The sequence below is a fragment of the Acinonyx jubatus genome, chromosome B4, assembly GCF_027475565.1.
Source record: "Acinonyx jubatus isolate Ajub_Pintada_27869175 chromosome B4, VMU_Ajub_asm_v1.0, whole genome shotgun sequence".
Lineage (NCBI taxonomy): Eukaryota > Metazoa > Chordata > Mammalia > Carnivora > Felidae > Acinonyx > Acinonyx jubatus.
Genome location: NC_069387.1, coordinates 98,115,263 through 98,137,901, shown reverse-complemented (window position 1 = coordinate 98,137,901; position 22,639 = coordinate 98,115,263). Strand labels below are relative to the sequence as shown.

The 22,639-nt window shown below is 35.2% G+C and overlaps 1 protein-coding gene across 6 annotated transcripts in view; it reads left to right on the top strand.

Annotated features, from left to right (window-relative positions):
• OSBPL8 (oxysterol binding protein like 8) overlaps nucleotides 1-22,639 on the top strand; it is a 153,969-nt gene that overhangs the window by 18,217 nt on the left and 113,113 nt on the right. The window lies entirely within an intron of this gene.

Here is a 22,639-nt window from a genome sequence, read left to right as displayed (position 1 = left end):
AAACAAAACCAAAAAAAGACTTTCTCAGGGCCTATTGGGTTTTTTGACTAAAAATCACAAAAATCTGTGCCGGCGCAAAGCTTGATGCAAGGCTCGAACTCCCAAACCAAGAGATTATGACCTGAGCCGAAGTTGGAAGACCTTTAACTGACTGAGCCATCTGGTGCCCGGTTATCTGCACTCTTATTCCTAATCTTTAGCTTTTCTTATTCTTTTTTTTATTTTAATTTTTAATGTTTATTCATTTTTTGAGAAACAGAGACATAGCCTGAGTAGGGGAGGGGCAGAGAGAGAGGGAGATACAGAATCTGAAGCAAGCTCGAGGCTCTGAACTGATAGCACAGAGCCTGATGCAGAGCCTGAACTCACAACTTTGAGATCATGACTTGAGCCGAAGTCAGATGCTTAACTGACTGAGCCACCCAGGTGCCCAGCTTTTATTTCTCTAATATTACGTTTTATATTTTAAATTTATCTGGCCTTCTCATTTGATTTTTTGCTTTAATCTCTTTTTAAAAATTTAGTTATTTTTTTTCTAAAATAAGACTTTAGTAAGGCAGAGACACAAAAAGCTATCAAGAAGAAGCATTGAGAAAACTAGTGACTCCAACAATGGCTTGCCCAAGGAGAGCTTTAATTTAGATTTACTTTTTATTGTTATATTATTTTTTCTATAAAGCTGGCTGTTGGGTGGCTGTTTCTAAGATAAACAAAATGATGCTTCATGCTCTCAGCAAGAGATTCACGCAACTCCCCCCACCCCTTTCCATTTATCTAAAAGTAGCTTTCAGTGCTTCTCATAAGAGACTTTCATATTCTTTTAAATTTTAAGCCTCTTCCTCAAAGCTTTAATCTGAATAATACAGATGTGTGATGGGCAAATTTCCCACCTCTAAATAAAGTAAGATTATTTACAGTGATAAAGCCTTTGAAGTACATGTGAAGGGGACTGCTCTCATGTTGATTGTCATCCCTTTAGACATTTTGAAGGTGCTTAATTTAAAAAGTTCACAATCCTCATTTTAAAAAGAATAATTTTTAGCAGTTTCAGCCTCCTAAAAATCTCCTTTCAGCAAGAAACAGTGTTGGGACTTAACTAATATTTTATTGCTAATCTTATTATTAAAAGCTTTTTTTCTACTTTATATTTCTTAAAATAGTAACTTCCTTTTTTTTAGTGTGTATGTGTATTTATGAGATGCTTTAAAAAGTATTTTATAGTATAAAATACAATCATCAAAGGAAATTTTAAAGGGAAAATCATGATTCTGAATGATATAACACATGAATATTTTTTTCATGCATTCATAATTATTTCAGGTATTACATTGATGTATATCGTGTGAGCCCAAGAAAGCAAAAGTAGATAATAAGGTCATTCTTTAGTCCCTACATGTTCTTTCAGCTAAGGCTTCTAACTGGATATTGCTTTGGTGTAGATGGAACAGATTAAACCTTTTGTGTTATCTGACTGTCACTACATTACATTCTTGTTCAATAAGAGACTTGAATTAATTTAGTCCTGTAGCTATGTTGTCCTCACCATAGCTACATTGCTGCTACTCTGTTTAAAGGTCAGTGTTATTGCCCTTTAATATTTCCTCTTTCACTGTGAATCTCACTCTCTTTCTACATTTCTGTACAGTTCTGTCTTAACTGGGAACTAAATTAGCTTAAGCTATTACTAGCCATCTTGGCTGTCACTTACCAGAATTAAAACCCTGAAATGACACTTTCCTGTTCTATGCATAGAATATAGAAAGGAGTTACTTTGGTTAATATGTAAAATCTTAATAAAGGTTTAAATTGATTTGAATGCTATAAGAATGCTAACTTTGCATTCTTTTATTAAACATATTTAAATGCATATATGGAATAACACTCCAAAATTGTAAATGCTCAAGAATCCTGAGCTTGGTCGCTTTAGGTCTTCTGAAAAATAATTTTAGATTTTGACATCTTTTAAGTAGCATGCCATGTGATAATTTTTGTTGTAGCTGAATAATTCTTTTGAGGAGATTTTTTATATCATGTTTTTCAAAATAATCACAGATTTTACATACTGGAAAATGTAGCTTTCATAATTTTAGGAGTGCAAGGACAGCTGCACAGTAAGTCCATATGTTACTTAGCTATAGTTATATTTTAATAATTTTTTCTTTAGGGAAAGAACTATGGCTAACCTCCAAGAGACTGAAGCTGATGGTTGTAATCATTTATGTTTTTTTCAACAGAAAGAACTTTTTCTTTTTTTTTTTTCCTATTTTAAATAGTTGAATTTATTTTTCTTGTGAAGTTGAGTTTATTTATGTTGTGCCATGGCATCAATTGGATGAAGTTACTATTTTGGATCCTACTGTAAAATTTAAATGAATGTTTATGTCAGATGGGAAGATTGCCCTGTTGTTTTTTTTTTTTCCTGTTATTCCTGTATATGGACTTGCTGCCACAGTCATGCTAATTTTTCTCCTACATGCTTGCTCCTTTATGCCTCTATTCTTCTGCACATTACCATTCCCTCCACCCGCAGTGCCCTTCTTTTTTTCATCCATTTCCTTTTCTCCTTTTAAAATTGGCATCTAAAGTTATTTCCTCTGAAAGTTCTTTCATGATTTATTCCATGTAACTGTTACTTGTTTTCTTGGTTTAACCTTAACACTTAACATGGATAGATACAGATTGGACCAATCTGAGTTGTGTTTCTCTGACATACCAGGTATAGTGTTAACTTCACTTAATTTTTACAGCTATCCTGTGAGTTATACTCGTTTTTTAAAAAAATTTTTTTAATGTTTATTTATTTTTGAGACAGAGACAGAGCATGAACGGGGGAAGGTCAGAGAGAGGGAGACACAGAATTTGAAACAGGCTCCAGGCTCTGAGCTGTCAGCACAGAGCCCGACGTGGGGCTCGAACTCACGGACCGCAAGATCATGACCCGAGCTGATGTCGGCCGCTTAACCGACTGAGCCACCCAGGCGCCCCGAGTTATACTCATTTTACAGATGAAATTAAATTCCATGAGAATCCTAGTTTTAGCCGTGCTAGAATTTGAACTTATCACTAAAAAAATTGCTTTTTACAGTGTCATTCTGCCTTATGTATTTCTGTAGTCTTTCTTTTCTTGCTATCAACTTAACCGACCAACAGCACTGAAAATAGTTTTTGCTTTGGGTCTTTAAAAGTTTTATTTAATATAATTTGCATAGAGTAAAATATACCCATTTTATGTATAAAATTTAATGCATTTTGACAAATGTATACACCCACGTAATTATGTCTACAGTCAAGATATAGAACATCCTCATCAGTCCCCCAAATCCCTTGTGCCCTTTCCCCACTTAATATATCTCCTTCTCCACTGTCCCAGCTCTTCTTCAGGCAACAACTGATCTGGGTTCTATCCACTATACATTGTTTTTGTATGTTCTAGAATTTCATATAAATATGCTTAGAATGTGTACTCTTGTGTGGCTTCTTTTGCTCAGCATTATTTTTGAGGTTGTTCCTTTTTATTGCTGGATAGTATTCCATTATATGAATGAATATACTATAATTTGTTCATTCATTTTACCCATTGGTAGAAATTTGACATGTTTTTAGTTTTTGGCTATTACAAATAAAGCTTCTATGAAAAACCCATTTGCAAGTTTTTGGCTGGATATGTTTCCATTTCTCTTGGGTAAATACCTAGGAATGAATCTACCATTTTCCATTTCCACTGACAATACATGAGAGTTCTAGTTGTTCCTCCTCCATGTCAACAGTGATATTGTCAGTTTAAAAAATTTAGTGTTTCTAGTGGTTGTGTAGTAGTATCTCATTACGGTTTTTTTCATTTACGTTTTACTGATGACCAGTGGTATATTGAGCATCTTTTCATGGGTTTGTTGGTCATTTGTATTATTGTTTGTTTTTGGTAAATTGTTTAAATCTTTTGTTTATTTAAAAACTTTTGTTTTTATTATTGACTTTTAAGAGTTCTTAATATAGTCTGGATCCTAGTTCTTTGTCAAATGTATGTATTGTGCATGTTTTCTCCTAGCCTGTGGCTTACCTTTTCATTTTCTTAACTCTGTTTTTGAAGAGAAGCTTTTAGCTTTTATGGAGTCTAGCATACCAATTTTTTCTTTTGTGTTTTTTAGTCTCCTAACAAATTTTTGCCTACTCTAGATTTGTGAAGATTTTCTCTCCTATTTTATTCTAAAAGCTTTATATTGAAATATTTATACTTACACCTATGTTGGCTTTTATAGTTAAATCTCTGATTCATTTAGAGTTAATTTTTGTGTTTAGCATAAGAGTCAGGTGTTTTTTTTTTCCTTTTAATGAAGTTTTTATTTAAAATCTTTTTATTGGGTTTTCTTGGCACTTCTGTTGCAAATTAATTGACCATATATGTGTGGTCCATTTCTGGACTTGCTATTCTGTTGGTATACTGTGGTATGCCAATATCACCTCTTTTGCTTTATAAGAAGTTTTGAAGGTAATATAAATCCCTTAACCCCAAATCATTTTGGAAATAGAAAAAAAAAAGTCTTTGTATAATTTACTCTCTTGCTTTCACTGCTTGTGTTTTTGTACAAGTTGATTTTTGTTTTCATTTACCCTTTTTGTTGCCACCAACAGGGCTTTATGCATGATATTTTCTGAGGCAGATATTGTTTATATTAAGGAAGACATTAAGTACTTTGAGCTGGATAGAAGGAGTTAGGCAGCAATTGATGTTCTTCCCTTTGTTCAAAATCACTGGTAGTAAGCAACTCTAGGTTCCAGTGGTATATCTACATGATTTTGGAGTAGGTCAGGAAGTAGGGTCTACAGAAGCCAAGTGTTTAAATACCAAATCTGAATTTGGAAAGGATATGAAATTATAACACTTTTCAATTACTTTAAAATCATGTTTCTTTTTCTCCCTTTCCTGTCCCTCCTTAACAGACATCTTAGCCTTACCTAAAGTAGTCTCTTGCATGAATATTTGAGAAACACTAATGGCAGTTGCCAAAACTAAAGGGTGTCTAAGTGGGAACATTTTGAATTGAAGAAAAATGTTAGATTCAGATTGCATTTAATTTGGTTTAACTACATGTAAATGGAAGTAAAAAAACGAATACTATTTGTGGTTTTAAATTAGCACCCAGATGCTTTCATTTTTCTTAAGCTGTCATACTTTAGAATAAAAATAATAGAAAAGGTAAATGTAACATATTCAATTACATATTTTTATTAATCTTTTATTTAATTTGTCTTTTTTTTTTTTTTTGGTCCTTCCAATTGTATGCTTTCTTAGGGACTTCATCATCTGTTTATTTTGTATCTTTTTTCTTTACTTTGCATATATTGGAAATGATGAGTCTTGATTATGCCTTTTAATGAACTTGTTCTTGTGAATAATGAGTCTAGGCTATGGTAGAAATATGTGTGTATTTTTTCTTCCTATTGAGATGACATTTATCCTTGAGGGATGTTTCTAAGCTTTGCACTTGACACAACTTAGAATTTTGGAAACCAGGTAGGTGATGAGATAGGGATTTATAGCTTCCCTTTTTTTTTTTTTTTTTGGTTGCTGGAATACACTGATTATGGTCCAGGGCATTAGAAGGATTGGTTATACACTTTGTTTCCACTCCTGTTATTTGCTTCAGAAAGACTGCAGTAGATTATAAGATCAGACAAATGGAACTGTCAGTCAGCTGCTCAAATAGATATTTTTAGATATGTTTCTCCTCTTGATAGTAATCATGCAGTTGACCACAAATCCTTCATTTGATAGTGGATGAGAAAATAAGAAGCAAGAGCTCCAGAGGAAGCATTTTGGATACTAAGACCAAATTAAAATTGAGGTAGAGATCACATTTCCAATTAAACACAGTTGTTTCTCCTTATGATTCTGATCAAAACCTGATCTTAATGATGTTTATGTGATAGGTCTTATTTACTAGAATTAAAACATCTAGCTAGAAACACATAGGTGAAACACATAGGTATTGTTGCCTTTTTTACTTTATAGCTTATATGGTGTTTTATGTTTCAGGTCTACATTCATTTCACTTTTGTGGATTCATTTAAAAGTATTTTGGAGTTAACTTTCATTTTGTTATTCAAAGTTTGCCTATTTTAGTCTATTTAGGGTTCTTTGGGTTAAGCAACAGGTAGCTTTGGCTGACTTAAGTAATATACCAGAATGATAAGCTTATTTTCTGAAGTAAAAGTTGAAAAACCAAGTTTTAGAATAGGCATGTAAGCAGCTCCAGGGATCTCGAGAGCAGGAAGCAATGAATAGTCTTGCATTTGTAGAGCCTCCCTTAAGCTACATAGTTCTCTAATTGTTTTTCCATTCATGTGATCACTCTGCGCATGATTCACATATCTCAGTGAGTCAGATGGGGACTGATTGACTTGGTTTGGGTTTATTGCTCACTCTCTGCTAGGAGAGGGCAGGGTACCAGGACTGCATACACTAGAGAAGGGATGCTTTCTTTAAGGAAGATCAAGGTGCATGTTACCACAGGAAGGGGAAGTGGATGTGGACAGGTTAAAAAAAAATCAATTACTGCTATAGTTTCTTGGGTGACATAATGTTTCTTTAATCTTATAATGCAGTGTTAACTATTTCTTGGCTGAACCCAGACGTTTCAGCCTTTATAAATTTGCCATGATCATAATAAACCGTTTATTAAATGCCCATGAAGACTGGTCTGCTTTATACTTCAGTTGCTTTTCCTCTATCTTTTGTTCATACTATTAAGTGACTGTCTAAACCGTGTAATCTTAATTATTTGTAAGAAAGTTTTTTGTTTCCACTATCCATTTAATGAATTTTTTTTTCGGCGCTTGCTATGTGCCCTGGCACAAGAAGCTGAGGTTTCAAAAATAAGTAAGAGCAAATATGCTTTCTTCCCCCCAGCTTTGAGATATAATTGACATTGTGTAAGTTTAAGGTATACAGTGTCATGATTTGATGCATGTATATGCTACAAAATATTTACCACAATTATGTGTTAAGCACATCCTTTATCTCATGTAATTACCATTCTGTTATGTTGTGGTAAGATCATTAAAGCTCTGCTGTTACAGCAGCTTTCAAGTATACAATACAGTATTGTCAACTATAGTCTCCATGCTGTATGTTACATCCCTGGAATTAATTCATCTTCCTATTTTTTAAAATATTTATTTAATTTTGGGAGAGCACATGTGGGGGAGGGGCAGAGGGATGGGGATAGAGGATCAAGTGGGGGAGGGGCAGAGAGAGGGGCACAGAGGATCCAAAGTGGGCTCTGCCTGACAGGCTGATAGCAGCAAGCCCAATGTGGGGTTCGAACTCACAAACTGGGAGATCATGTCCTGAGCCAAAGTTGGATGCTCAACCGACGGAGCCACCCAGGTGCCCCTGGAGCTTATTTATCTTACACCTGGAAGTTTGTACACTTTGACCAACGTCTCCTCATTTCCCCTACCTCTCAGGCCCCTGGCAACCATCATTCTGCGCTCTGTATGAGTTCAGTGTTTTTAGATTCCACATATAATTGAGGTGATACAGTACTTGTCTTTCTCTGGCTTAGTTTAACGTAGCATAATGCCCTTAGGGTCTATCCATGTTGTTGCAAATGACAGGATTTCCTTTTTTTATGGCTGAATAATTTTATAAATACATTATACACACACACACACAGATGTATACACATATATCACATTTTCTTTAATCATCTGTTGATGTACACGTAGGTTGTTTCCATGTCTTGACTGTTGTGAATAATGTTGCATGAACATGGGAGCAGTGCTGTAGTGAATATGGGATATCTCTTCAAGATAGTTATTTTACTTCCTTCAGATAAATACCCCGACATGGAATTGCAGGATTGTATGGTAGTCCTGTTTTTAACTTTTTGAGGAACCTCCATACTGTTTTCCATAGTGGGTATACCAATTTATATTCCTGGCAACAGTGCATAAGGATTACCTTTTCTCCATATCCTCACCAACGTTTGTACCTTTGTTTTTTTTGATAACAGCCATTCTAGCCGGTGTGAGTTGATTGTGGTTTTGATTTGTATTTCCTCTATGATTAGTGATGTTGAGCACCTTTTCGTGTAACTGTTGGCCATTTGTATGTGTTTGGAAAAATGTCTATTCAAGTCCTCTGCCTGTGTTTAAATCAGATTTTTAAATTTATTTACTTTTTTGCTATCAAGTTGTATAAGTGCCTTATGTATTTTGGTTATTAATCCTTTATCAGACATATGGTTCACAAATAATTTCTCCCATTCTGTAGATTGCCTTTTCATATTGATTGTTTCTTTTGCTGTGCAGAAGCTTTTTAGTTTCATATAGTCCAACTTGTTTATTTTTACTTTTGTTGCTTGTGTATTTGGTACATATCCAGAAACTCATTGCCAAGACTGATGTCAAGGAGCATTTTCCCTATGTTTTCTTCTAAGAGTTATTTGGTTTCAGGTCTTATGTTTAAGTCTTTAATCCATTTTGAGTTGATTTTTGTGTATGGTATAAGATCGGGATCCAGTTTCATTCTTTTGCATGTGACTATCCAGTTTTCCCAACATCATTTACTGAAGGGACTACTACCTTTCTCCACTGAGTGTTTTTGGCTTCCTTGTCAAATATTAGTTGATCATATGTGTCTGAGTTTATTGTTGCGTTCTCTATTCTGTTCCATTGGGTCTGTGTCTGTTTTTATGCCTGGACCATATTATTTTGATACTGTAGCTTTGTAATATAATTGGAAAAGGGAAATTGTGATGCTTCTACCTTTGTTCTTCCTTCGTTCTGAAAATTGTTTTGGTTATTTCGAGAGTTTTGTGGATCCATATGAATTTTAGGATTGTTTTTTCTACTTTTGTGAAATGTGCCTTTGAAATAATGATAGGGATTGCATTGTATCAATAGATGGCTTTGGATGCTGTGGACATATAACTATTAATTCTTCTGATCCATGAACATGAGATGTCTACACTTTTTTGTGTCTTGTTCGATTTCTTTCTTCAGTGTCTTACAGTGTTCAGTATTTAGATCTTTCACTTCCTTGGTTAAACTTATTCCTAAGGGGGGGTGCCTGGCTGACTCAGTCAGTAGAGACTCTTGGTCTCAGGGTCGTGAGTTCAAGCACCACTTTGGCAGTAGAGCTTACTTGAAAAAAATAAAAATAAAATAAAGCCAATTCTTTAAAAAATGTTATTCTCGACTATTTTATTCTTTTGATGCTATTATAAATGAGATTTGTTTCTTTTTCAGATAGCTTATTGTGATATAGAAATGGAACTGATTTTTGTTTACTGATTTTTGTATCCTGCAAGTTTTACTGAATTTATTTATTAAGTCTATGAGGTTTTTAGATAGTGTTTAAGATTTTCTGTATACAAGATTATATCATCAGCAAACAGAGACACTTATTTTTCCTTTCCAATTTGGATGCCTTTCATTTCTTTTTCTTGCCTAATTGCTCTGGCTAGGACTTCTAATACTGTGCTGAACAGGAGAGGTGAGAATGGCCACCCTTGTGTTGTTCCTGATCTTACAAGGAAAACTTTCAGCCTTTCACCAATGAATATGATGTTACCTGTGGGTTTTTCATATATGGCCTTTATGTTGAAATGTGTGCTTTCTCTACCCAATTTGTTGAATTTTTAAAAATTTTTTCAGTTAGTCTTGAAGAATGTTGAATTTTTTCAAATGCTTTTTCTGCAGCTATTGACATGATCATATGATTTTTGTCTTTCATTTTAGTAGTGTGGTATATAACGTTTGTTGATTTGCATATGTTGAACTATCCTTGCATCCTAGGGATAAATCCTATTGATCATTGTATATGATCTGTTTAATATGCTGTTGAATTCTGTTTACTAATATTTTGTTGAGGAATTTTGTATTTATAGTCATCAGGATATTGGCTGTTTTCTTGTATCCTTATCTTTAGTATCAGGATAATGCTAACCTCATTAAATAAGTTTGGGAGTGTTTCCTTCTCTTCAGTTTTTTGAAAAAGTTTGAGAAAAACTGGTGGTAATTCTTCAAAAATATGGTAGAATTTACCCACGTAGGTATTTAGTCTTAGACTCTTCTTAATTGAGGGCTTTTGATTATTGATTCAGTCTCCTTACTTGTTATTTGGTCTGCTCAGATTTTCTGTTTTTTTATTTCTGCATTTCTTGTAGGTTCAATTTTTTGGTGTATAATTGTTCATCTCAGTCTTTTATGATCCTTGCATTTCTGTGGTGTCTGTTGTACTGTCTCTTTTTTCATTTTTTTTCTTTTTAATTTTATTTTTTCAAAAAGTTGGTTCTTAATTTCATTGGTCTTTATATTGTCTTTCTATTCTCTATTTACTTCACCTCTGATCTTTCTGCTAACTTTGGGCTTAGTTCTTGTTTTTTCATTCTTTCAGTTGTAAAGTTAGGTTGTTGGAGATCATTTCTTTTTCTTAATTTAGGCATTTATCACTATAAACTTCTCTTTTACCACTACTTTTGCTGGATTCCATAAATTTTGGTACGTTGTATTTATATTTTCATTTACTTCAAGATATTTCTTTATTTCCCTGTTAATTTCCTTTTTGACTCATTGGTTTTTCAGGAGTCTGTTGTTTAAATTCTACATATTTGTGAATTTTCTAGTTCTCTTATTATTGGTTTATAGTTTCTTGCCTTTGTGGTTAGAAGAAACACTGGCATGATTTCAGTCTTTTTAAATTTGTTAAGACCTGTTTTGTAACCTAACATAAGATTTATCATGGAGAATGTTCCATGTGCACTTGAGAAGAATGTGTATTCTGCTGCTGTTGGGTGGAATGTTCTGTATATGTCTGTTAGGTCTATATATATTTGTTTATTTGTTTTATATATATATTTATTTATTTGTTTATATATATGTATTTGTTTTGAAATATATATATAAGCCCAGTGTTTCCTTCTTGATTTTCTGTTTGGATGATTCATCCATGTTTGAAAGTGGGGTATTGTATTGCTGTCTGGTACTCTCTTCAGATTTGTTAGTGTTTTCTTAATATTCTTAGTTGCTTCAATGTTGGATGCATATATATTCACAGTTTTTAAATCCTTATGATGAATTAACCCCTTTATCATCATATAATGACCTTTTTTTTTTTTGTCTCTTGTTAAAGTTTTTGACTTCAAGTCTATTTTGTCTTATGTAACTGTAGCTACCTCTGCTCTCTTTTGGTTTCCATTTGCATGAGATGTTTTTCATTCCTTCTCTTTTGAGCTTATGTGTGTTCTTGAAGCTGAAGTGAGTCTTTTGTAGGCAGCATATAGTTGAGTCACTACAAAAAAAAATGTTTATTTATTTTGGTGGGTGGGGGGGAGCACAAGCAGGGGAGGGGCAGAGAGAGAGAGAGGGAGACAGACAGTCCCAAGTAGGGCCTGTGCTATTAGTGCAGAGCCTGATGCAGGGCAGGGCTCAGTCTCACAAACCTTGAAATCATGACCCAAGCTGAAATGAAGAGTCAGATGCTTAACTGACTGAGCCACCCAGGCACCTCATTTTTTTTTTTTTTTTTTTAATCAAGTCCACCACTCTGTGCTTTTCCACTGGGGTGTTTATTTACATTTAAAGTAATTATTGAGAGATAAGGACTTACTATTGCTATCTTGCTAATTGTTTTCTGGATATTTTATAGTTCCTTTGTTCCCTTCTTTCTCTCTTTGTAAATTGATGATTTTCCATAGTGGTACACCTTGATTACTTTGTCATTATTTTGTGTATACCTTCTATAGGTTTTTGTTTTGTGGTTACTCTGAGGCTTACCTGAAATATATTGTAGATGTTATAGTCTGTTTTAAGCTGATAACAACTTTGGTCTCATTAAAAAACAAAACAAAACAAAATTGCTCTTTCATTCCTCTCCCTCACATTTTGTGTTTTTGATACCACATTTTACATCTTTTTATATTTTGTGTCCATTTACAAACTATTGTAGCTATAACTATTTTTGATATTTTTGTCCCTTAACCTTTACATTTGAGTTAATACACCACCATATTACAATATTAGAGTATTCTGTATTTGACTTCTTACTTGCCTTTACCAATGTACTCTTTATTTTCATAAATTTCCCTTATTACTAGTTAGTGTTTTTTCACTTCAGCTTGAAAAACTCCTTTCAGTATTTCTTGTAAGGCAGGTCTAGTGGTGAAGAACTTCTCAGGTTTTGATTGTTTGGGAAGGTCTTACCTTGTCTTCATTTCTGAAGGACAACTTTGCTGGGTAAAACATTCCTGATTGGCAATTTATTTCTTTCCATACTTTGAATATATCACCATTTTCTCCTGGTCTGCAAGGTCTCTGCTGAGAAATCCACTGCTAGACATTGGGATTCCCTTCTTTGCAAGAGTTTTGCTTCTCTTGGTGCTTTTAAAATTCTCTTTGATTTTGGGGCACCTGGATGGCTTAGTTGGTTGAGCATCCGACTTTGGCTCAGGTCACATGATCTCATGGTCTGTGAGTTCGAGCCCCGTGTCGGGCTCTGTGCTGACAGCCTGGAGCCTGCTTCAGATTCTGTGTCTCCCTCTCTTTCTGACCGTCTCCTGTTCATGCTCTCTCTTTGTCTCAAAAATAAATAAACATTACAAAAATTAAAATTCTCTTTGATTTTGGACCATTTTATTATAATGTGTTTTGGAGAACATTGTTTTAGATTGAAAATTTGGGTCAACTTGGATGTCCATATATCTTCCAAGTTTGAGGAATTCTCAGCCATTATTTCTTTGAATAAACTTTCTATTCTATTTTCCCCTTACTTCTCTTTCGGGGACTCCCATAATGTGTACTTGATTCTCTTAATGGTGTCTTACAAGGCCCATTGATTTCTGCATACTTTTTCATTCTTATTTCTTCTTGCTCTTCTTTCTGCATAATTTCAAAAGATCTGTCTTCAAGCTCATTGGTTATTTCTTTTGCTGTGCCCTAGACTGCTGTTGAAGGTCTCTGTTGAAATCTTCAGTTTAGTTATTATATTTTTCAGCTCCAAAATTTGTTCTTTTTTGTTTTCTGTTTCTTTCCTGGACTTCTCATCTTCTTGTATTATTTTCCTGACATTGTTAAATTGTTTTTCTGTTCTTTTGTAGCTCTCTGAGCATCTAAAGAGTGACTATTTTGAACTGTCGGGCAATTCCTGGATCTCCATTTCTTTAGGGCCACTTAGTTACTGGAGATTTACTGTATTCCTTTGGTTGAGCTGTGTTTTTTTGATATTTTGTGAGCCTTACAGCTTTTGTCTGTGCATTTGAAGAATCTGTCACCCCTTCCTGATTTTATAGACTGACTTCAGTAAGGAAGACTTTTATCTGCAGGTGGGGCATACTGGAGCATGCTGTGTCCCTGAGATTAGTGGTATACAGGCATGTGACAGCACTGAGTCCTCAGTGGCCATGTTGGTTCACTAGCTAAAGCCATTAGGGTCCACAGCATCAACAAATGTGTGGGTCTTTGGCTAGCTCTGTGGGAGATCTGTGGAGTCTTTGAAGACTATTGAGGTTCTCAGTAGGGCCTGCTGGTTCAGCAGCTAGAGTCCAGGGCAAGCAGTGGTAGTGGCTGGAACCTGTGGCTGGAACACCTTCAGCTGCAAGGGCCAGCTACAGGTGCAGCTAGTGGCAGGTGTGTTTGCAAACACACATGTAATGGTGGGGCTCAGGGCAGATAGATGGCTGCAGGGACCTTGGCTGTAGGTGTGCACTGTCATGCTTACTGTGTCTTGTTATGCATGCATGGCAGTGGAGGACAGTGATATGGTTGGACCTATGGCATGCAGGAGGCTAGCTGCAGGTGAGTTCAATGGCATAGGCCAGTGACATAAGATAGGGCCTGATTTGGACCCACAGCAGTTACGGTGGCTCTGGCTATTGGTGTGCTCTTCTTTAGTTACAGTCTCCTCCCAAATGTGCATGTACTTGTACATGGTAATAAAAGCTGGTACCAGATGTCAGGGCAGTCATATGCAAGTACACAACTGGAGGGGCTAATCTGAACACATGCAAATCTTAGAGGTGAGCACTGGGGGTCTGGGCTGGTATCTTGCACTCAGCAGCCACAGAGGCCTGGGCTGGCTGCTGGTGTGGTTCCCAGGCTCTGGAGGGGACAGGTTTTTTTCAATGGAGAAAGTTTCTAGGGTCCTCTGCACAGCAGGTCACTGGGCACTGTGGTTGCTTCCATTGTATGGCTGCTGGATAGCCCCTGCTTTTCTTCCTTGTTCCTAGCCATGCCTATGTTCCTAGCCATGCCTATGTGTTTCAGTTTTTCCGGTCTCTACTTGGGTGAAATAGAAGCAGCCCCTTTGTGCAGTGCCCAGAAGGACTGGGGAACCTGATAGTTCACTTTGCTCTCCCTTTCCTGGCAAGGGGATCTCTTTCTAGCTAGGGAGTTCCCTCTTGTACTGAGCAATGCTGTCCTGGGGGAATGGGTGATGCAGGCAAAATAAAACTGTTTTCCTTCCCTTTTTGTGCAGTTATTCTCCATTTTTCTGTTTTGTTGCTGAAGTTTTTTAATGGACATAAGATCTCTCCTAAAGCTGTTTTTTGTTTACGGATAGCTAGATAGTACAAGGTGAAATGTTAGCGCAGAGTATTGTATCGGATAGTAGTGAAGTAGATAGGGATGAACAGACAGAAGACAATTCTCTATCGATGTCTTGTGTTTTTACATATCTTGCAAGTTAAGTACTAACTGCCCTTTGTTCTGGACTATCTGTGTAAGGATGTTTTGGTAGTGAATAATCTTGGAAGACAGAGCTAGTGTCTTCCAAGGAAAGGGCAGGCATACTTATTACCATTATAAAAAATATGGATTTTCTAAGCTCAGAGTTCTCCTGCATTGTAACCCACAGTTCCTATAGGAATCTTTCTGGACCTGTGCACATGGCTTCCTTGGGACTTGGTAGGGCTTAGATAACTAGAAAAGATAGGAAAGGTAATGATAAACATTTAGGATTTTCTAAATTGATTGCTGTACAAGTATTTTTAAGTTTTCCTTCATTTGTAGAACTAACACTAGAGATCTCAGATAATATGTATCATACCTGTGATTTAAATAAGAAAGGTGATGCTCAACTTTAATATGCACATGTGTACTCAATGAAAATGCCTTTCCATTCGAAGCCTAGAGGTGTATGCGTGTGTGTGTATTTCACTTGTAATAAAATATTTAAGATGTATAAATATTGCTCTAATTACCTACTTGAACTTTTTTTTTTATGTAGGGTAAAAAGTTTTTAAGTGAATTTGAAAAAACTTAGAAAACTGTAATGTAGTTTTATTGATTGGTTGAGGTTATTGTAAGATGCCTCACATTCTTTTTTCCCCTATATATAAATCACTCCGAAGATACTTCTAGTATGGACCTTAAAGTGGAGATGGTACCTTACAACTTATATTCTTTTGCAGTGCATTGCAGTGATTATGTCATTATATTTGGTATGGTGGTGTGGGATGACTTCAACTGGTATATGGATGAGCATTTTACCTTTTTAGAGTCATGTATTATGTGTATTAGGAAAATGGAAACTTGTGTCTCAAATCAATAGATTTATGGGTTTTATTAGATAAGGCTAATTAGATTTAAAATAAAGACAAGTAAAAAAGTTAAGTAAATAACTGTATGCTGGTAGTAGTACTGGCAGAAATTGTGAAGTCAGTATACGAATGGCTGTTGAGAAACACTGATAGAAAAATAGTTAAGTTCATATCTGGCAGCATAATTATGTGGCTGATGGAGAAATAAACATTTTAAAAAATTCAGTTAATACTTTTGTGTGCTATATTTGTTAATAGAACCCAATGCTTTAATTATTTGTCTATTAATAGTAATATTCTTTTTAATATATACATCTGTTTTTTCCTCTTGTGTTATTTAAAACATCTGTCATCACACTGAAACATGTAGTACTCTGGCTATGCCAGGAATTTGTTGCAAGCTTCTTTGAATTCAAATTGAAGTAGTATATATAAGAACAGTTAGCAACAATGGAAGGCAGTATGAATAAACTTGAACAAAAAACTGATATAAAATTTACATATACTAAATTGCACAAATTGTAGGTGTACAGCTCAGTGAATGTTTACATATGTGTAAACCCAGGTTACCACCACTCGGGTCAGGCTACGAAACATTTCCAGTCCCCCAGTAGGTTCTCTCATGTCCCATCTTGTCAGTAACTCCCCCTCCAAAGATAATCACTTTACTCTAATTCTTAAGCTCCTAGAACAGTGGTTGGCACATAGTAAGTACTCAAAAATATTAGTTAATTAAATGAATGAGGCCTTAAGATTTTATATACTTGAAGGGATTTTTTTGTACATTATTATTAAACTTAACAGTTTGTTTTCCTTTTGTATTTTTTCCTACATAATTTTTATATATTTTTAAATGTTTAAAATGTTATAACATCTAACCATTTTCCTGTATTTCTAATGTACCTTTAAAGATAAGTTATTCATGCATTAGGTAAATATTCCATTTTCATTCCTCTTCTCATAGTTTAACGTAAAATGTTTGTCTTACTCGATCTGCAGTTAATTTTGTTGTGGTCCCAATTTTTTTTCACTTTGAAAGTACACATTTTATTTTATTTTTTTACTTTTATTTTTTAAAGTTTGTTTATTTTGAGAGTGAGTGAGTGTGTGTGCATACAAGCAGGGCAGAGGCAGAGAGAGAGAGAGAGGGAGAGAGAGAATCCCAAGCAGGCTCCATGCTGTTAACACAGAGTCTGCTGCCAGGCATAAATCCACGAACCATGACTTCATGACCTGAGACAAAATCAAGAGCCAGACGCTTAACTGACTGAGCCACCCAGGTGCCCCGGAAGTAGACATTTTAAAGTTCACATAAGTCAAATAGTGGCTTAGGACCTTATCAGTGTACGTTAACCCTGTGACATTTTTTTTCAGGTGTTAGTTTATTAAGAACTTTTCTTTCTCTTCTAAAACTTGAGGAGTTCTAGAACTACTTAATTTATGAGAAGTCCTTAAAAAGCAGCAAAGTTACAGTCCGGTTTACTTGAAAGATTTAAGATTTAACCTGTTAATAGGAAGGGGAGGATCTTTTGTGCACAAATGAGACAAGAGATCATTAGATTTAAATGATTCAGTGTGAATAAGTAGTGCATCATGGAAAGGGATCACAGTGCCACCATAATTGATTTCTTTCTAAATAGAACCAGTCAAACCTGTCATCTTTGAGGAAAGTTGATAGGTCTTGAATCTGATCTCTAATTAAGGTATTTCTAAATAGGAAGAAAAGAATCACACTGCTTTTTCCCACCAAATTAAGAAAAATTGTGGTAAAATACACATGATCTAAAATTTGCTGTCTTAACCATTTTTAAAAAAAATTATATATATGTTTATATGTATGTATGTATTTTAAGTAGGCTCCGTGCCCAGAATGGGGCTTGAACTCACAACCCTGAGATCAAGAGTTGCATGCTTTACCGGCTGAGCCAGCCAGGGTCCCTGGTCTTAACCATTTTAAGTGTATGATAGTTCAGTGCTTGTGCAGCCGTCACCACCATTCATCTCCAGAACAACTCATCTTGCAAAACCGAAAACTGTATACTATTAAACAGTAACTCTCTATTCCCCCTTCTCTCAGCTCCTGGCATCCTACCTTCTTCTTTGTCTCTATGATTTTGACTACTCATATAAGTGGAATCCTACAGTATTTGTGGGTTTTTTGTGACTGATTTATTTCATTTAGCATAATGTTTTCATGGTTCATGCATGTTGTAATATGTACCAGAATTTCCTTCTTCTTTAAGTCTGAATAATAGGCCACTGTATATACCAATTTTGCTTAACCATTCTTCAGTGGACACTTACATATTTTAGCTGTTGTGAATAATGTTGCTGTGAACATGGATGTGTGCAGGTACCTGTTCAAGACTCTGCTTAGAGTTCTTTTGAGTTTATACACAGAAGTGGAATTGCTGGATTATGTGGTAATTCTAGTTTTAATGTCTTTGAGGAACATCTATATTCTTTGTGACAGCATTTGTACCATTTGACATTCTCACCAAATGGTGCACAATGGTTCCAGTTTCAATACATTTGCCACACCACTTTATTTATTTATTTAGAGACAGAGAGAGTGCATGCACACGTGAGCTGGGGAGTCGGGCAGAAGGAGAGGAAGAGAGAGGATCTTAGTAGGCTCTTTGCCCCTGCCAGAGGGCTTGATCTCACAACCATGAGATCATGACCTGAGCCACAATCAACAGTTGGATACTTAACCAACTGATCCACCCGCATGCCCCCTGCCACACACCACTTTTAATAACTCATTTTGGTAGGCAGAAGCATTAGCCTTGTTATTTACACTCCTTTACAGTCACAGCATGTTTGCATAATTAGGCATTGAATTTGGCCGCTGTGAAAACCCAAGGTGTGTATTATAAACAGTTAAGGATGTTATTCACACTATTTTAAGTGCTGATTTAGTAGGTGTAAGAAAGATTTGGACCTTGTTGGATTCTTAAAGTACAAGAAATGCTTTTAGGAAGAAAATGGCAAATGAATAAGGTGATGGAAAGAAATATGTAGCTCTTTTTGCCTCACACATTATTTTTTTGACAACTTTCTTGTTCTGGAGAAGGAAAAACATCAAAATTTTACCCACTCTAATTGCTTCTCTTCCACATTACCTTGTGGCGAATAGAAATAGCTACTGAATGGACCCAAACCAATAGTTGATTTTCATTTCTTAAAACGTCTAACTAAATAGCATGTTTAAATGTCAGTTATCAAATTCAGAATACACGTTGCCCCCTTCTATCTTCTCACACTGCTCCTCTATCAGATTATTATCAATAATGTGAGATATTTACTATGCACTGTATTACTGGAAGTATGGGAGAATATGTGAGTGGCCTCCTGCCTAAGGGCTTATGCATATTCTCTGGTGAGAATGTGTTGCTTGCCATTCTTTACTTAGCTAACTGCCACTAATGCTTTAGGTCCCAACTTAAAACATTTTCTATGAGAAATTTTCCGTAACCTCATGTAAAGTTGTTGAGGTCATGGACCATGGGTATTTTGTGTACTTTGGCTCTCCTGGGGGTAGTATAATGCTTGGCACTTACCATGCGCTCTGTATAAACTGTCTTTATGGGGCTTTGGATCTAAAATGAAGAAGGCAGATGTACTAGAAGCACTTTGAGTGCAAAGAGGAGGAAATACCTCTGTAATAGAAAAGAAGTGGAATCCATTTGGTCTTGTCTGTTCTTTTTTTTAAATTAGTGTGATATTAGTATGTATTTTTCAAGTGCATTAATTCATTTGAAAACATTTATAGTATCTGTTAATGCCAAGTAGTTTATCACAAAGCTTTTCAAAATGATTAAATTACCCATATTTTGGGTCTTGTAGCCTTTTGTTTTGAGTTGTTGTCTCGGAGATGTTTTATAGAACAGTATGTGGAAGGTAAGTAATAGGGGAAACTGATACTTTTTTCTTAGTGGTCTTTATTAAACTTATAAGCAAGCTCCTTGTATGTCATTTTGATTTTTTTAGGTTCTTGAAGCCAAATATTTGAAATTTACCATATTCATCTGCTTCAGAAAAAATAACCTTTCTGTACTATATATACAATTAGATATCCTTTACCATTCTTAAAACAGTTCAAGTTTCGGGGTGCATGGGTGGCTCAGTGGGTTAAGTGTCCACCTCTTGATTTCAACTCAGGTCATGATCCCAGGGTCGTGGGATTGAGCCCCCTGTTGGGCTCTGTGCTGAGTGTGGAGCCTGCTTGAGATTCTCTCTCTCTCTCTCTCTCTCTGCCCCTCTGCCTTGCTTGCATGCTCTTTCCCTCTAAAATTAAAAACAAACAAACTAGAAAACAGTTTAAGTACCAGATGATAGAAGAATATAAATGAATACATCAACAAGTAGATAATACTTACATTTAATATTTGTTATAGTATTTGATAAAACACTAATAACTTAGCTTTATCATTAGAATTTTAGCTATTAGATACTCAGCGTAAAATGTTTTTAAGACCTAAATTTTTAAAATTGTAATTATTTCCAGAAGCATATTCTAGAGAGCGTAGAAATGGAACATTGATAGCACTCAGAAACCTCCTTGTCCCATCCTTATCTTTATCCCCTACAGCTTCTTCAAAGATAAACCATTATCTAGATTTCTATGCCATTAGTTTGTCTTGTTTTTGAACCCTATATGAATTGGATAATTAGCCCCTTGACTTTCATACTGTCTTATGTAGGTATAAGTTTTCTCTGCAAAGTGGTCCTGTCTTTGGCTACTGGGAGCCCTTTTGAGGTGGCTCCTGAGTCTTCACTATATAACTCTGGTAGACTTTCATAGCATTCTTTCTTGGATTATGCAAGATACTGGAATGTAAGATACTCTAGGCTCACCTTGTACATTTGTTGTCTTAGACCTAGAATATGCCATTTCTCCAGGAAGCCCTGGTGTCTTTTAATGAGAAGTACTGGAGATCACAGACTGGGTGGTGGGTCTGGTTGCTACTGGGTGCTATTTTGCTATTTCCTTTAAAACCTATAAAACTAGATATTTCACTTCAGAATAGTTTTTTTCTTGAAGTTTTAAAAGGGAAGTATGAATGTATAGTAAAAGGTATCTTATGCAGTTTTCTGCAGGTTGGCTTGATACTTTTAAGGAAGTATCGAGCTCTATCCATACGTTCTTCCCTGTATCCACCTGTGCAAAATGTCCAGGGATTTATATGTGATAGAGTCTTGCTGTAACCAAAGTTTATTTATTTTTAAACTAGGCAGTTACATTTCTGATATATTCCTTTCCCACATATATTTTTTTAGGCGGATTGTAAACTGTATAGTAATTTATTTGAGATTACTTCAGTTCTTTTTTGTTTGTTTTTGTAGAATTAAGTATAGATTGGGAGATGATGTAAACTAGTTTTGTTTGTCACTAATTCCAAAGCCAAATAGATGAATCTCAAAAAAAAAAAAAATGAAAACTTAAGTTCAAAATAGTCTGCATAAATTAAAAAAGCCATTAGATTATAAGATTTATAAAAGATTTTGCATTAATTAATTCTAGTTAGGATTATTTATATATTCTATTTCTGGTAGTTAATTTGTTTTATTTAATATAAAAAGGCTTTGCAAAGTGTTTTGTTTTGTTTTTGCTTTTTGTATTCTTACTCTACTGCCTCCAAAAATCTGAGTTTAATATCCTTATGTGTTTTTATAGGTAACATCATGCATGTAGCTTTGTCATAGGCTCATTATGTTGTAGCGTACTAGTCAGTTTATTTTGCTTTCTTTCAGCTAGGACAGGAATGATGATTATTGTTCTATATATGTCCAGAATCCAGAATAGTGTCTTTACGTGACAAGAAGTAAATAAATATTTGATGAATGTATTTTGAGCCCTACAAAGGGCATATAATTGATCGTGAAGCAACATAAGTAAAGGCTTATAAGCCATAAGTTTTATGAATTATATTAATGGTTGGTATATTAATGGTTGGTCTAGAGAAATTGGGAAATAGAATTTGGTTCGTAACTTGCTAGAAATTTGGTAGTAGTGATTTTCTGTTTTTCATTGAACTTAGTCCAACGCTGTTGGTTTTCCTCTGGGCAGATTGCTAATGGTATTGTTTTGGCTGAACTCTATATATTGTGTATTTCATCATCATCATTGTTGTTATTTTTAGAGGGGAAGGAATCTTAACATAATTCATAGGTGCCAAAATATTATTACACTGTAAGAAATGTATATATTACACTATCTTGCAATAATTTAGATGAAAGCCGTTTGGATATATCAGACTGCTCTAATTGAGCAATTCACTTACATGATTTTTATTTTTTGTCAAAGTACTTTTTTTTTTAAGTTTTATTTAAGTAATCTCTATGCCCCATGTGGGGCTTGGACTCACAACCTGCAGATCAAGAGTCACATGCTCTTCTGATTGAGCCAGCCAGGCATCCTTGTCAAAGTACTTATGAATAGGATGTTGGTGCTGGCGTGCTTTTTGGGAACTATCACGTTTGTGTAATGAATTTCTCATATTAGGCTTACCTTAAGGATTTGACTTAGTGTAAATACTGTAGATTAGTTCAGACTAACTAAACCAAAATGTTTTTCTGTTTTGTTTTGTTTTTTGAAAGAGTGAGAACAGGGGAGGGGCGGAGAGAGACAGGGAATCCCATACAGGCTCCACGCTGTCAGCACAAAGCCCAACACTGAGCTCCATCTCAGGAACGCTGAGATGATGACCTGAGCTGAAATCCAGAGCCAGAGGCTTAACTGATGGAGGTACCCAGGCACCCCAAACCAAATTGTTTTTATTTGCAACCTATTATTGCCAAATTGGCAGTGAGTGAAATTAAAATTCTTGAATCCAATCCTACTTTTCGGTGTGTTATTCTTTGGAAGTATGGTGTATTCATTGATAAGCATTCTTGCTTTTGAGAATTTTTGTTTTTGCTACATTTTTAACAAAACAAAAAACCTTGGGGGCATCCTATGAGATCGTACCAATCGTACACAACCTGTCAATGCCTTCAGAAGCAGCCATCATTCATTATAGCATCAGAAGGTTGTTACGATTAAATGACATGTGTTAAAGATGTTAGCTTTGCTTAGTGGCTGATCATTCCTTTTT